The sequence below is a fragment of the Protopterus annectens genome, chromosome 1.part2 (genome assembly GCF_019279795.1).
Source record: "Protopterus annectens isolate FY-2018-M chromosome 1.part2, PAN1.0, whole genome shotgun sequence".
NCBI classification, from domain to species: domain Eukaryota; kingdom Metazoa; phylum Chordata; order Ceratodontiformes; family Protopteridae; genus Protopterus; species Protopterus annectens.
Genome location: NC_056727.1, coordinates 40,334,829 through 40,349,309, shown reverse-complemented (window position 1 = coordinate 40,349,309; position 14,481 = coordinate 40,334,829).

Genomic DNA, 14,481 nt, shown 5'->3' with positions numbered 1-14,481 from the left:
CAGTCCCAAAACTTGGACCGAACCACAAAAGGAGGGGGAGTATTGATATTCATCAAAGATACCAACACCTCCAGGTTGGTGGCAAAGCACGAAGCATCTGAGACTTTCCATGTGCAACTAACAGTGGGTAAAACTGCCTTCCAGTTTATAGCCTGCTACAGATCACCCTCCCAAACCCAGGAACCCCACTCAGCCTTCCTGAGAACACTGGAAAATATGAAGGTCTCTCCAAACACCATTATATTGGGCGACTTCAACTATCCAAACATAGACTGGGAGCATTACTCTAGCTCCAACACCCTAGCCCAAAGGTTCCTAGAATTTATAAACTCAAATGCTATGGAACAACTTGTTACCACTCCCACAAGAGGGAAAACATACTGGACCTGATCATCACCAACATGGGGACTCTATGCTCCAGACCAGAAGTGTATCCCTCACTGGTAAGATCAGACCATAAACTAATCTCACTGGATATTCACATCCCGACCCCACCCCTGCCCAGAAAACCACAGTGAAAAACTTCTCTAAAGCAAATTTCACACTCCTCAAAACTGAGGTGGAATCCTTCAAAGCCCGCGCCTGTGGAAAATATGGCCCAGACCGCAGAATCCTTTATAAACACATTCTATGAACACCTTCAGGAATGCATGGATCATGTGATCCCAAATAAAACCAAGACCCAATCCTCCAAAGGCAGACGTCCTGTTTGGTGGACCCCAGCCATAAACAAACTATACAATAGAAGGAGGAAGCTACTAAATGATACAGCAAAATCCCAAAAAGGGAAGGCATCACTGATCAGTATTAGCAAAAAACTATGGGCACTCATAAAATTGTCTAAGGCCAGCTTCGAGAGAAAAATTGCACAGGACACTAAGGATAATCACAAGGCTTTCTTTAGTTATGTTAGGAACCTGGGTGGTAATTCCCAGATATGCTCAGAATTAGTCCAAAATGACAAAAAAATACACTGAACCCACAGACATTGCCAACATCCTAGATGACAGGTTCAGTGCCAACTCCCCCCCCTGCCCACCAAAAGGGCAAATATCTATCCCAGCAGAGTGCTGCCCCCCTGACATCTCAGATGCTCAGGTAAGAGTCGCCCTCTCCAAAGCAAAAAACACAGCATCAATGGGACCAGATGGTGTCCCGGGCTGCGTCATACATGAACTCCAAGAAGAGCTAAACCCAAACATAAAACTACTGTTCAATCTCAGCCTTACTACAGGATATGTGCCCAAAGAGTGGTGTACAGCAACAGTGGTCCCTCTCCATAAAGGTGGTGCCTCAACGGATCCTGGAAACTATCGCCCCATAAGCCTGACTAGCTTGGTCTGCAAAGCTATGGAAAGGATCATAATGGACCTCATAAATAAAGATATTGGGGACCTACAGTCACTGGATCCTACCAAGTTCGGCTTTGTTAAGGGCAGATCCTGCCTCTTAAACCTGGTTGATTTCTTTGAAACAGTCACCAAGGCCATTGACGAGAGGAAGGTGGTCCACACAGCCTACCTGGACCTTGCAAAAGCCTTCGATACAATACCCCACTCAGGCATTATGGATAAGCTCACTAGCTTAAATATAAACCCCTATGTCACTAGATGGATTGCAAACTGGCTCAAGGACAGAACCAAAAACAAAAGTAGACCAGCAAGAGCAGACACAGATGTGAAAATAAATAAATCAGTCCTTTATTAACAGACCAGTTTCAGCATGGATTGCCTTCTTCAGTGTAGGACAGACAGAAAATGCCCTGTTAACATATGCAATATATACATAATGCAAACCAATAGGCAAACAGAAATCATGAATATTCATGAGACAATGATAATGTAAAATATAACTAAAGCCCTGAAACTTTCTTCATTCAAAACCAGGGACTAATATGCAAAAGTCAGTGTAGCAACCAAAATTATTCATGAAACATAAATATTGTGGAATACATAAGACGCCCTAAAACTTTGTGTATTCGCAATGGGAATTGATACAGAAAACCAAAAAAGCACCAGAGTGCTAAATAGGAATATGTGAACATATTATCCTGAAAGGAATGCACCAAAAATGGACTGATACCAGTGGTAAAATATTATGAACCATGTAAAAATACAGAAATGTAGGTTACAAGTTAAATATTAATCATTGTAATAATAAAGAATAATTAGAGGGGACTAATATTGAAAAGTCAGTGTAGCACCCAAAATTATTAATGAAACATAAATATTGTGGAATGCATAAGACGCCCTAAAATTTTTTGTATATTCACAATGGGGAATGATACAGAAAATCAAAATAGCAACAGAGTGCTAAATAGGAATATGTGAACCTATTTTCCTGAAAGGAATACACCAAAAATATACTGACACCAGTGGTAAAATATTGTAAACCATGTAAAAAATACAGAAATGTAGGTTACAGGTTAAATATTCATCATGGTAATAATAAAGAATAATTTGAAGAAATGAGTCCACAAAACTGTCATACATAGGATATGTTCATCATGATAGATGATAAGAACCCACAAAATGAAAAACAATATCAATGTATCAAAGATGAGGAACTGCAGATATTCATAATATGAAACTAGATATGTATTATCCATCAATGTTGTAAGCTGAGAGACCCTGTACAAAAACTCACTACAGGTGATCATTGAGACCAGGGGAAAAAAGGCCCCCTAAAATAATTATCCAGTATTTCTCTTTATGATCCAAGAGACCATGCCAACCCTGTTTGTGACTACGATCGCCTGTGATACGATTGATAATCATAAAACTGAATTTGGCCTGCGGATGTTTGAGAGTATGTTGGTACAAGGCATTCATAGTTTTATGATTTTTAATATCACTGCGATGTTCATTCATTCTAGATATAAGGGGCCTAGAAGTCTGGCCCACATAGAAAGCACCACAGTAGCAGGTTGCTAGGTACACAACCCAATCACTACCACAGTTACCAAATGTTTTGATGTTATATATTTGGCTGGTATTGCGACTTGAGAATTCCTTAGATTTATTCATCAGAGAACATGACCCACAATGGCCACAGGGAAAAGAACCAAATAACTCATCCCCATGTAGTGTAAGTTGTTTGTGAGTGGTCCCCCCACTACCTATGTGTTTATAATGAGATAAGTATGAACCCAAAGTTTTGCCTCGTTTATAAGCAAAACTACATTGTTGCCCCAAAAGTGACCTCAATTGATCATTGGCAAGCAAGATATTCCAGTGTTTGTTAACGGTATTCCTTATCATATTGATGTTTCTGCCATAGGTAGTAATAAATCGAATAGGGGTTCCCATTGTAGTATTTTTCTCCATTTTGTATTCCAACAACTTTTCCTGGTTGATCTGGTTGACCCGGCATCTGGCTAAGTTTATATCTTTGTTGTCATAACCCCTGCTGGCAAATCTATTACATAAGTCCATACTGGCTGATTCATATTCAGCATCCTTGGAACTAAGGCGCTTAATACGCATGAATTGTGACACCGGAATACTCCTGATAGTGTGGCGTGGGTGCATACTGGAAGCATGTAACAAGGTGTTATATTGTGGGTATTTACAGAAAACCTTACTTGATAATGTGAGGTCCTGGTTTTTGGAGACTGTGACATCCAAAAAATTGATCGTATTCTGATCGTATGATAATGAAAATTCCAGTCCCCATATATTACTATTAAGGTATTCAACAAATTCACGTAATTAGCCCAAATCCGCACGCCACACTAGCCAGCAGTCATCCAGATAACGTCGCCAGATGTCCATTTTAACCTGATAAATGTTGTGTGAATTGTCATAAATCATGTACTCCTCAAAATAAGCCATGAAATGGTCAGCATAAATGGGAGCGAAGGACGCTCCCATTGCTGTACCTTGCAATTGCCAATAACACTGGCCTTGAAAATACAACACATTTTTATTGAGTACATGTTCTGACAAACAGATGAGTAGAGTATTAAACCCTGGTGTATACAAATTTGCCCTGTTCAGCCAATATTGAAGAGATTGTAGGCCTGCCCAATGTGGAATACTGGTGTATAAAGCCTTAACATCTAAGGTACACATATACCATCCTGGTTCTAACTGGGTATCCTGGATAATCTGTAGGAATTGGGTTGTGTCCTGCAACCTAGCCCTGACCAAACCCAGCAAAGGTTTGAGGTATTTCGTGAGAAAGGCTGATAGAGGTTCCGTAAGTGATCTTATTCCAGAGACAATAGGTCTACCAGGGGGTTTGATAAGTGATTTGTGAATCTTTGGCAAAAGATATAAAATCTGTTTACGGGGTTCTGAAACAGTCAGAGATGAAAGACATTTTTTAGTAATAATCCCCTCCTCAAAAGCAAGCTTTAAAAAAGAATCAATTTCCTCTTTGAAGTGAGGTGTGGGATCTATAGGCATATGCATGTAACAGGTTTTGTCTGATAGTTGTAACAACCCCTCCTGTATGTAGTCATCTGTATTTAGAACCACCACAGCACCTCCCTTATCAGCTGAAAGTACTGTTATGTCCTTATTATTACATAGTTGATCCAATGCCAACCTATCACCTGAAGTGAGATTATTTTGTAACATAATATGACCATAATTCTCAAAATGGAGGTCCCTCAATATAGATTCCATGAAAATGGAGACATGTTTATTCATAGGTGGTTGAAACAGTGATCTACCAAACCTAAATTCATCCGATATATGTGAACTATCATCAGCAAAAAACAGTTTTAAATTAACGTTACGACAAAAAACCTGTAGATCCTGTACAATATGATATTCTTGGGAGAAGAAAGCTGGTATGTAATTGAGTCCCTTATTCAATAAGGCTGTTTGTTCCCCAGATAGCAATGTTCTAGAAAGATTCAATACATTTTGGTTATATCCCTAGGCTGAAACTAACTCAGAAAATTGTTCAGTAGACCCTGAAAAGAGACATTCGGAGGTTCTTTTCCTATGCTTCCTGTCCCCCCCCCCCCGATGCCTTGTGCCACTTCTAAAGGGGTATTTCTATTACTTTTCTTTCTGTTTGGTGAACCCCTATCAGAGACCCCCTCACTATCCGTAAGGGAGGAATCGTCCCCTGAAGTACTATTAAAGGAACTATCCCTATATTTCAAAATAGATCGAGGTCTCTTTTTGGTACGACTGGGCCCTGACCTTGTTTGGTTCGTGTCAGCAAATCTGACAGACTGACTGAACTCAAATGGTCTGCCCCTTTGATAGTCTGAGAAGTCTCTGTGAAATTTTTTTAATTTTACGTTCCTTAATAATCTTCTCATGTTCAGTCAGGTCTTTTAAAAGTTTTTTAATGTTATCTTGATATTTCAAAGAAGATTCATGTTCTCTGATGTGGGTCATGATCTCTGATGAATAAATCTAAGGAATTCTCAAGTCGCAGTACCAGCCAAATATATAACATCAAAACATTTGGTAACTGTGGTAGTGATTGGGTTGTGTACCTAGCAACCTGCTACTGCGGTGCTTTCTATGTGGGCCAGACTTCTAGGCCCCTTAGATCTAGAATGAATGAACATCGCAGTGATATTAAAAATCATAAAACTACGAATGCCTTGTACCAACATACTCTCAAACATCCGCAGGCCAAATTCAGTTTTATGATTATCGATCGTATCACAGGTGATCGTAGTCACAAACATGGTTGGCATAGTCTCTTGGATCATAAAGAGAAATACTGGATAATTACTTTAGGGGGCCTTTTTTCCCCTGGTCTCAATGATCACCTGTAGTGAGTTTTTGTACAGGGTCTCTCAGCTTACAACATTGATGGATAATACATGTCTAGTTTCATATTATGAATATCTGCAGTTCCTCATCTTTGATACATTGATATTGTTTTTCATTTTGTGGGTTCTTATCATCTATCATGATGAACATATCCTATGTATGACAGTTTTGTGGACTCATTTCTTCAAATTATTCTTTATTATTACCATGATGAATATTTAACCTGTAACCTACATTTCTGTATTTTTTACATGGTTTACAATATTTTACCACTGGTGTCAGTATATTTTTGGTGTATTCCTTTCAGAAAAATAGGTTCACATATTCCTATTTAGCACTCTGTTGCTATTTTGATTTTCTGTATCATTCCCCATTGTGAATATACAAAAAATTTTAGGGCGTCTTATGCATTCCACAATATTTATGTTTCATTAATAATTTTGGGTGCTACACTGACTTTTCAATATTAGTCCCCTCTAATTATTCTTTATTATTACAATGATTAATATTTAACTTGTAACCTACATTTCTGTATTTTTACATGGTTCATAATATTTTACCACTGGTATCAGTCCATTTTTGGTGCATTCCTTTCAGGATAATATGTTCACATATTCCTATTTAGCACTCTGGTGCTTTTTTGGTTTTCTGTATCAATTCCCATTGCGAATACACAAAGTTTTTGGGCGTCTTATGTATTCCACAATATTTATGTTTCATGAATAATTTTGGTTGCTACACTGATTTTGCATATTAGTCCCTGGTTTTGAATGAAGAAAGTTTCAGGGCTTTAGTTGTATTTTACATTATCATTGTCTCATGAATATTCATGATTTCTGTTTGCCTATTGGTTTGCATTATGTATATATTGCATATGTTAACAGGGCATTTTCTGTCTGTCCTACACTGAAGAAGGCAATCCATGCCGAAACCGGTCTGTTAATAAAGGACTGATTTATTTATTTTCACATCTGTGTCTGCTCTTGCTGGTCTACTTTTGTTTTTCGTTCATATGGCTTGGACCGTGCATTCCCCCGTGCATAGGACTTTGTTTGGTATATTCAAGGACAGAACCCACATAGTTAGAATTGCTGGAGCCATGTCAGACTCCAAACCAGTTACAAGTCGTGTCTTACAAGGCTCAGTCCTGGGACCTTTCTTGTTCGGAATATATTTCTCGGAGGTACAGGCCAACACGGAAGGACTGTGGCTGACAAAGTTTGCAGATGACTGCAAACTGGGTGCCATAATCGACTCTCCAGCCAACACAAGCATCCTCCAAAAGGGCCTCATAGAAACAGACAACTGGTGCCAGAGCCATGGCCTCAAGCTAAATGCCAAAAAGTGTATAGTCATCCCCTTTGGCAAAAACAAAGTGCCCACAAATTACCACATAGGTGGTAATCCATTAAGTACAGAAGAAGTAATTAGGGACCTGGGGACCCAAGTTGATAGCAATCTCTCATTTGACAACCACGTGGCCAAAGTGGTTAGAAAAATATGTTATATAGCCCACCTAATCATGAAGGGATTCACATCTAAATCAGGGGAGGTCATCGTGCCTCTTTACTCATCCCTCATCAGGCCCATAATTGAGTACAATGCCCCTTTTGGGATGTACCTTACCAGACAACTGCAGCAACTGGAAAGACCCCAAAAGTACCTCACCAAGAGGATCAAAGGGCTCAAACAGATGCCATATGCTGCCCGGTTAAAGAAACGCCAGCTCTACTCAGTGGCATACCACCTGTTCAGAGGCAATCTGTGCCTGACGTACAAAGCCATGTCCAACCCGGAATTAATGGACATGCTGCACCTCAGAAAATCCAAATCCCATCGAGCTATGTGTTTGAGAGACTTGAACCTCAGCACTGAAATAAATAGGACATGCTGGAGGGACAGATTCATAACCCAGAGGCTCCCTTCACTCTGGAATAAAATCCCAGTCCAGGTTAGGCAGAGTCCCTCATTGACTCTCCTCAAGAGGAATCTTGATGAGTGAATGGGAGATCATAGGTTTACCCCAGGTATCACTTCTGTGTCACTGTTAGACAGAGGCACAGTATACTAACCTCACAAAAGGGCATAGCAAAATAAATTTAAAATGGGTGGCGAAAGCCAAATACATTCTGGCTAGGCTTATAAATGCCCTAGGGCAGATAGCCTAGTATGAACCTATGAACCTATGAATAAACTGCATTAAAGTATATACAATAAAGTCTGTAGTGCAATAAGTGTGGAATTAAAGCTGTTTGTCAAGGAATGAATAATGTGAACTCCTCTGCAATAACACATGAACCACTACCAATAACACCAAGGTAAACTGTGTACTTTTTTTTCTTGAGTTCACCATTGCAGTACAATTGTATGCATTCAGGCTGTAAGATAAGATGACGTGAACAATTATAACACTGTCATAGCTATAGCATGTGTATATAATTGGAGCCAAATGTTTTACTTAACACATACAGTACCATTCAAGGCTGTTTCTAGGCCAATATTGTCCTCAGAATGTTCTGTCATCCACAAACAACAGGTAAGCAAGGTACATGGGTGAGGTAGCACTCCTTAATCTGATATTGTTTGTTGACTTCACAGATATTTCACACCAATAACAATATATTGTGTACACCTGCAATCTATATACTGATGTATGGAGTACCTACTATCTCTGTCATGCGTGTATTTCATGCATGTGTGTTCTGTCACTGCAGTCTAGTATACAACTGTAGTAGTACTGCCAGGTCATATATTTATTCCAGGTGAACTCTAGGCAAATATCAGTAAGTCAGTAGTCAGCACTGACTCAACTGCTCAGTTTGTTAGATGCTCTGTTTGTAGGACATTTTTCCACACACAAACCAGGGTTTAAATCCAGTGCTATGCAGCAATAAATATTACAATATCAGCCAAGTAATGTTTACAGATTCTTTCTCCGTAGGAACTACAGGTAAATGGGTGAGGTAGCTCATATTATGACTAAATAATTGTGTGTTTAGATGTCACAGAATGTTAAAATCATTAGTAAGACTGTGAAAGTACAGCATAACATAAAGGAAATAGCTAAAATAATTATAAAATATAATGAAATACATAACATGTTTAATCTTGGTATGGCTGTATGCCTCGAGTGTCTGTTCAAAGTTGATGCAGCCAATTCATACATTCCATGCAGATGTCCTCTGCAGTCATTGCTATTGGGTTCTTTCCCCATGGCTGCCAAGCAAGGTATGATAGTTGTTTATGTTCTGTACTGTACACATGCATGTCTCTCAAATGTCACACTGTCACATAATGTATTAGTAGTGCATAGTCTGTCACAGGATTACCATTGGCATGATTACCTAAATTGCAAAGTATCACTACATCAGCCCATAGTACACATTGGTAGTTATATAGGTCCACCTGATGTGCCACTGTACTGTGTGGAAGTGTACCTGCAGTTGTTCCTGTTTGGCCCATACTATCCCATGCGAACAGATTGAGAGGTATGTATGTGCAACAGCAGCTATAGGGGACTTGTACACATAAATAAAGGACAGATCCATACAGTAGATAGTAGCACTGTTGTCAAGTAAATAGCCTATAATGGTACTAATGGACTGTTTTCCTCCCTCTCTCCACGCCTTATCTACATTTTATTGTTATTGTTATTCATTGGTTATGGTTTACTATTCACATATGTTATTCAATTACCTGTATTTTGGGCATGTGTATTATTATTGCTATGTATTATAATGATTGCATATTAACATATATTGTTGAATTACCTATTTTGTTGGCCTTATACTGTAACTGTTACTGGTATGCTGTTAACATACTGACTGCTCTGGCATGTATTGCTATGTTTCACATAATATGCATTGATATGTAATTGGGTTATTTCCACTGTTCTGGCATGCTGTTATTACTAACTATGTTTTATTCATGACTAACCTATACTTATTGCTATACCTCCATTAACACAGCAAGACAGGGTAGGCCAGTTCCCGGTGATCCGCCTACCTTGCCTCAACTGGCCATGGCACTGGGTCCTAGCACATCTGGGCCCAGGCTGGTGGTGCCCTTTCCACTGCCCCTGAACCACCTGCAGTGTTGGGTGGAACCACCTGCAGTGTTGGGTGGAACCACCTCAGGGGACAGGGCCCGGCCTCCCCTGGTAGGGGTGGCAGAGGGGCTGCAGTCACCCAACACAAACTGCCAGTCATGGTGCACAGGATCATTCATTGGACCTATACTGCAGTCTGCTGTTCTTCAGAGTCAAATTCCCCTCTAAGCCAAAAGGTGAACCGCCTATAATGCATGATTACCAGGTAACCCCCGACCAACATCATAATCACTACACAAACCAGCAATGCAAAAGATTAGCTTCAAACAGCAACTGCAACTTTCAAAGCACAAAGTGTTGCATAACAGCAGCCCCAGCCATCAGCCCAGCCATGTAGCTGGAAAAAGCTGGACAAAGAACTGAGGCCCTGCACCAACACAGAATTCAATGCGATTATGAGACACCAGTGACTAGAAGTGACCACCAATGAATATTGAAGAAGTTAACAGTCTCCCTACAACATACGAAAGAAAAAGAAAAAAAAACTATCACTACTATGCGGTTCCAAAAGCAATCTCACACCAGCACCAATTCCTCCAACATACAAAACAATATTAACCCAAGGCCTACCTATTCTCAAGTACTTACTGGTCATCTTGGATGTATCACTTGCAGTTTAAGCAAGTTCACACCTAAATCTAACTCTCTGCCCAACTACACACATATAAAATCCTTAAGTCACTCATCACTCCTACTTCACTTCCTCCCCAGGCCTCCTCCCTCCTAATTTAACCCTTCCTTACCCACAGCTCTACACAACCTCCTATGCTTCCTTTCCAGACCTAACCTCCCATTTCTCTCTCCCCCCTTTCTTTGACCATCTCCTCTTGACTACTAAACACTGAAGGTGTCTCAGGACAAATTGGTTTGTTCCCAAACCTCATATACATATATATTATATATATATATATATATATATATATATATATATATATATATATGTGTGTGTGTGTGTGTGTGTGTGTGTGTGTGTGTGTGTGTGTGTGTGTGTCTGTGTGTGTATGTGTGTGTGTGTGTGTGTGTGTGTGTGTGCATGTATATATATATATATATATATATATGTGTGTGTGTGTGTGTGTGTTTGTGTGTGTGTGTGTGTGTGTGTGTGGTATATGTGTGTATGTGAGATGGGCATGCTACAGTAACAATTGGTGGCCCATAATAGGCCCTGAAGATGTGGGCTTTAACAAGGGTAAGTTTTAAGACCCAGTAGTGTTGAGTTGATTATGGATCACTAATATTATACTGCATCGTTTTCACCCCTTATAGAGTTATAAGTATTACACAGTTGCCTGTTCAGGCAATCTCTGACAGTCTTAAGTTTTCTATAAATATAAGACCAGGTCTCTGATAACAGTGTAATGCCAATTATATGGGATGACACTGTACTGTTGATCTATATGGGATTACAATAACCCTGTAAATTGAAACATAGTTTGAATGTCTACCCTATTCAAGCTTTGTGTTTTAAAGCATGTGAAGAATACACTCCTACTATCTGCAAAATCTCTCTATTGCCTCTAACTGTTGTTTATGAACTAAAAGATTGAAAATGAGAGAAAATTTGAACATGACTAGGTATGGGTATCAGGAGTGCTGTATCTCATTGCAGTGGATTATAATGAATATTCTCAGGGCATAAACATTTTTTGTGGTATCAGGGTGAAAATCTTGGGTTCTACCTCAATGTGCTAGAAGCACACTGTCATACAATTATCCGTGGCAGAAGTCTTTCATTTCAGATAATCAGAGTAATACTTTTCCTGAGAATATGCAGTGGCTAAGCAAATGTTTAATCTATAACCTACTGTGCTGAAACAGAGATATGGTGGTGGGGTACTGTCTCCAAAATTCATAAACAGTAGGATGAGAGGCACAATATTTCATAGCTTAGATTTCATTAGTCGAGTGATTGAGTAACTATGATTGGGGCAAGATGGCAATTATTCTGTGAACCTATTAAAAGATATATGTACAAGACTGTTGCATGTAGGTATTTATTCATACTCAAAAATGATGTGATATCATTTATCTGACCATCTGTAATGTAAGCTGTTATACATTTATATCTGTGTTGAAGAATGGCATCTTAATTGTAGATGCCTTATCTACATTAAAAATTCTAAAAATTCTTTTTTTTTCTACCTTTGGATCTGTCTTAAATTGAAGAGTAAGACAATTTTTATTTGAAACTATTTTTCTGCATCATTGAAAGTAAAATTAGTATATGTTCTTCCTTTTGATTGTTACTTCATTTTCTGAGAAGTTTAATCTGATAATGGTTTTATTGCCTTAGATAGATAGCAGTTAATTTAAATCAAACATAATAAGTGTCAGTAATACTCTTGTAGTGCATGGAGAACTACAATTACACTCCAAAATCAGAAAAAAGATAGACCTGTTACATGCTACTGTAGCACAAGACCTGACTGCGACAGTATTTTTAGAGGTGTGTAACAATTGTTACAGACCCCCCAAGGGGCGTTCCTTCACTCTCAGTGATCCCGGAATATCTTTCCACATAAGACGTTAGTCTATAAGCAGCTTATTTGAATTAGAACAGTAAATAAGAACTGTCCCTGATCTTTCCTTACTTGCTGTCCATGCAACAGAATTCTCAAAGTACTTTACTGGCTTTCAAAGCTGATAAAACACATTTGGCCGGATTCACGATGGCTTGCACGTAGTCTAAGAGTAGAGTAAGACTCCATGCAGCCATCATGTCCGACGAGCGATCCTGGAACAGCCTGTAGGGGCATGTAAGAGAGCTCCTAAAACGGCTCTTACACGGACAGGGCTGGGACATGTAAATCACCTCAATTGCAGGCGAAAGGCATGCAAATGAGGTAGATTTGCGATTCAGGAAACCCAAACCTGTCCGAGTAAGAGCAGTGTTATTTGCAGAAATGTACTTAGTTGACAACTGAGTACTATTCTGCAAATAGCAAAATGGAGCCATGACAGCTCCAAATTAAGGTTGCATCCAGTGCAGGAAGCATGCCAATGGCCAAAAATATGGCCATTGGAAATGTTCTCTGATGCAAAATTAAAATAAAAATATTTTTTTCGGTGATTTCTGATGTTTAAGCATAGCGCAGCGCCGCGCAAACGAGCTGCACTCTAAAAACCAGAATCCTACAAATTAAAACCCAGAAATGTGGATTTTATTGAAAATGGTAATGTACAATGCAAGGGAATGGCAGGCTGAAGACAAGATGGCCACCGAGTAGACGTTGCTAGGGGGGGAAGCTCAGTCTAAGACATGTAACCAAGCATTAGTAGGCAATCCTATGTAAATGAGTGTTAGGATAGTGAATCGCTAGCAACTGAGCACAGTCAGTGAAGTGTAGGAGTAGGATATGGGGAGTAACAGAGTAGAAGATAGGTGACATCATGAGGGGGGTATGTATGAAATAAGTGAAGCTCATTGGAGCAGAGTGGCATGTGTCCGCTGTCATTTAGAGATCATGGAAAGAGGTGTGTCAACAGGTAGGCTAGGGAACGCCAAGAAAAGGAAGGTGTATACCATGGATAACACCAACGTTTCTTTCTGAGCATGCATGCGCCCGTGTGCGCACCTGTAAACCCGAGTAAGACAGAGTGCACACGTGTAAGCGTGAGTGCGTGCATGTAAGCCGGAGTAAGCATGTATAAGGCTGTTTAAAAAGTTGTAAGCGCGTTTGCGCTGGTGTGCGCACGTTTTAACCCAAATAAGCACGTTTTAGTCCGTGTAAGTATGTATGCGTGCATCTTAGTTGCTGTGCTCGTGTTTGCGCTTGTGTGTGTGGCACTACCCCCTGAGGAAACAGAAAGGAAAAAGGAAGCACAAAAAATAGTAGGAAGCTACCAGGGAGTACTAGTAGAGCTAGCAAGTGAAAACAATCAGAATCAGGCAATTACACAGGTAGTACACTAGCCCAGGCCAGCCTAGCACTTACAACTCTGCAAACAACAGTCCATTATGTTTCTCACAAGAGATACTGCAGTAAGCTAATAGAAGTGAAAACTGAAAAAGCTTTACTGAGACAAAGAAATGTTAGGGGCTGCCATTGCTGTTATAAGGTGACATATGCAACATGCTGAGGGTGGTGACAATGGAAATGCTGCTGGACAACCCACAGTGAGGACAGAGAAGAGTGTACAGGCCCAGGGTAACCTACCAGGGGCTACATGAGCTGGAGATAGTGGAGCACTATAGAGTGGACAGAGGCCTCCTTCAGCAAATTGTTGAGCTGTGCAGGCCACGCCACACACACAGAACCAACAGAGGGGAACCCATCCCAGTGGAAACCAAGGTATGTGTTGGCCTAAGAATATTAGCAACAGGTACCTTTCAGAGACCAACTGGTGATGTGATGGGGATATCACAAGCATCAGCATCCAGGGTACTACACCAGTTCCTGGATGCCATGTCAGCACATGTCAGTGATCATGTATATTTCCCCAATTCCCATGAGGTATTGGCCAGCAATATACGTCTCTTCCAGTAAATAGCAGAATACCCTGAGGTAGTGGTTGCAATAGACTACACGCACATATGCATCAAAGCACCAGCCAGCGAGTGGGGTAGGGTCTACTTCAACCGCAAGGGCTTCCCCTCCATCAACTGCCAGGTCATGTGTGATG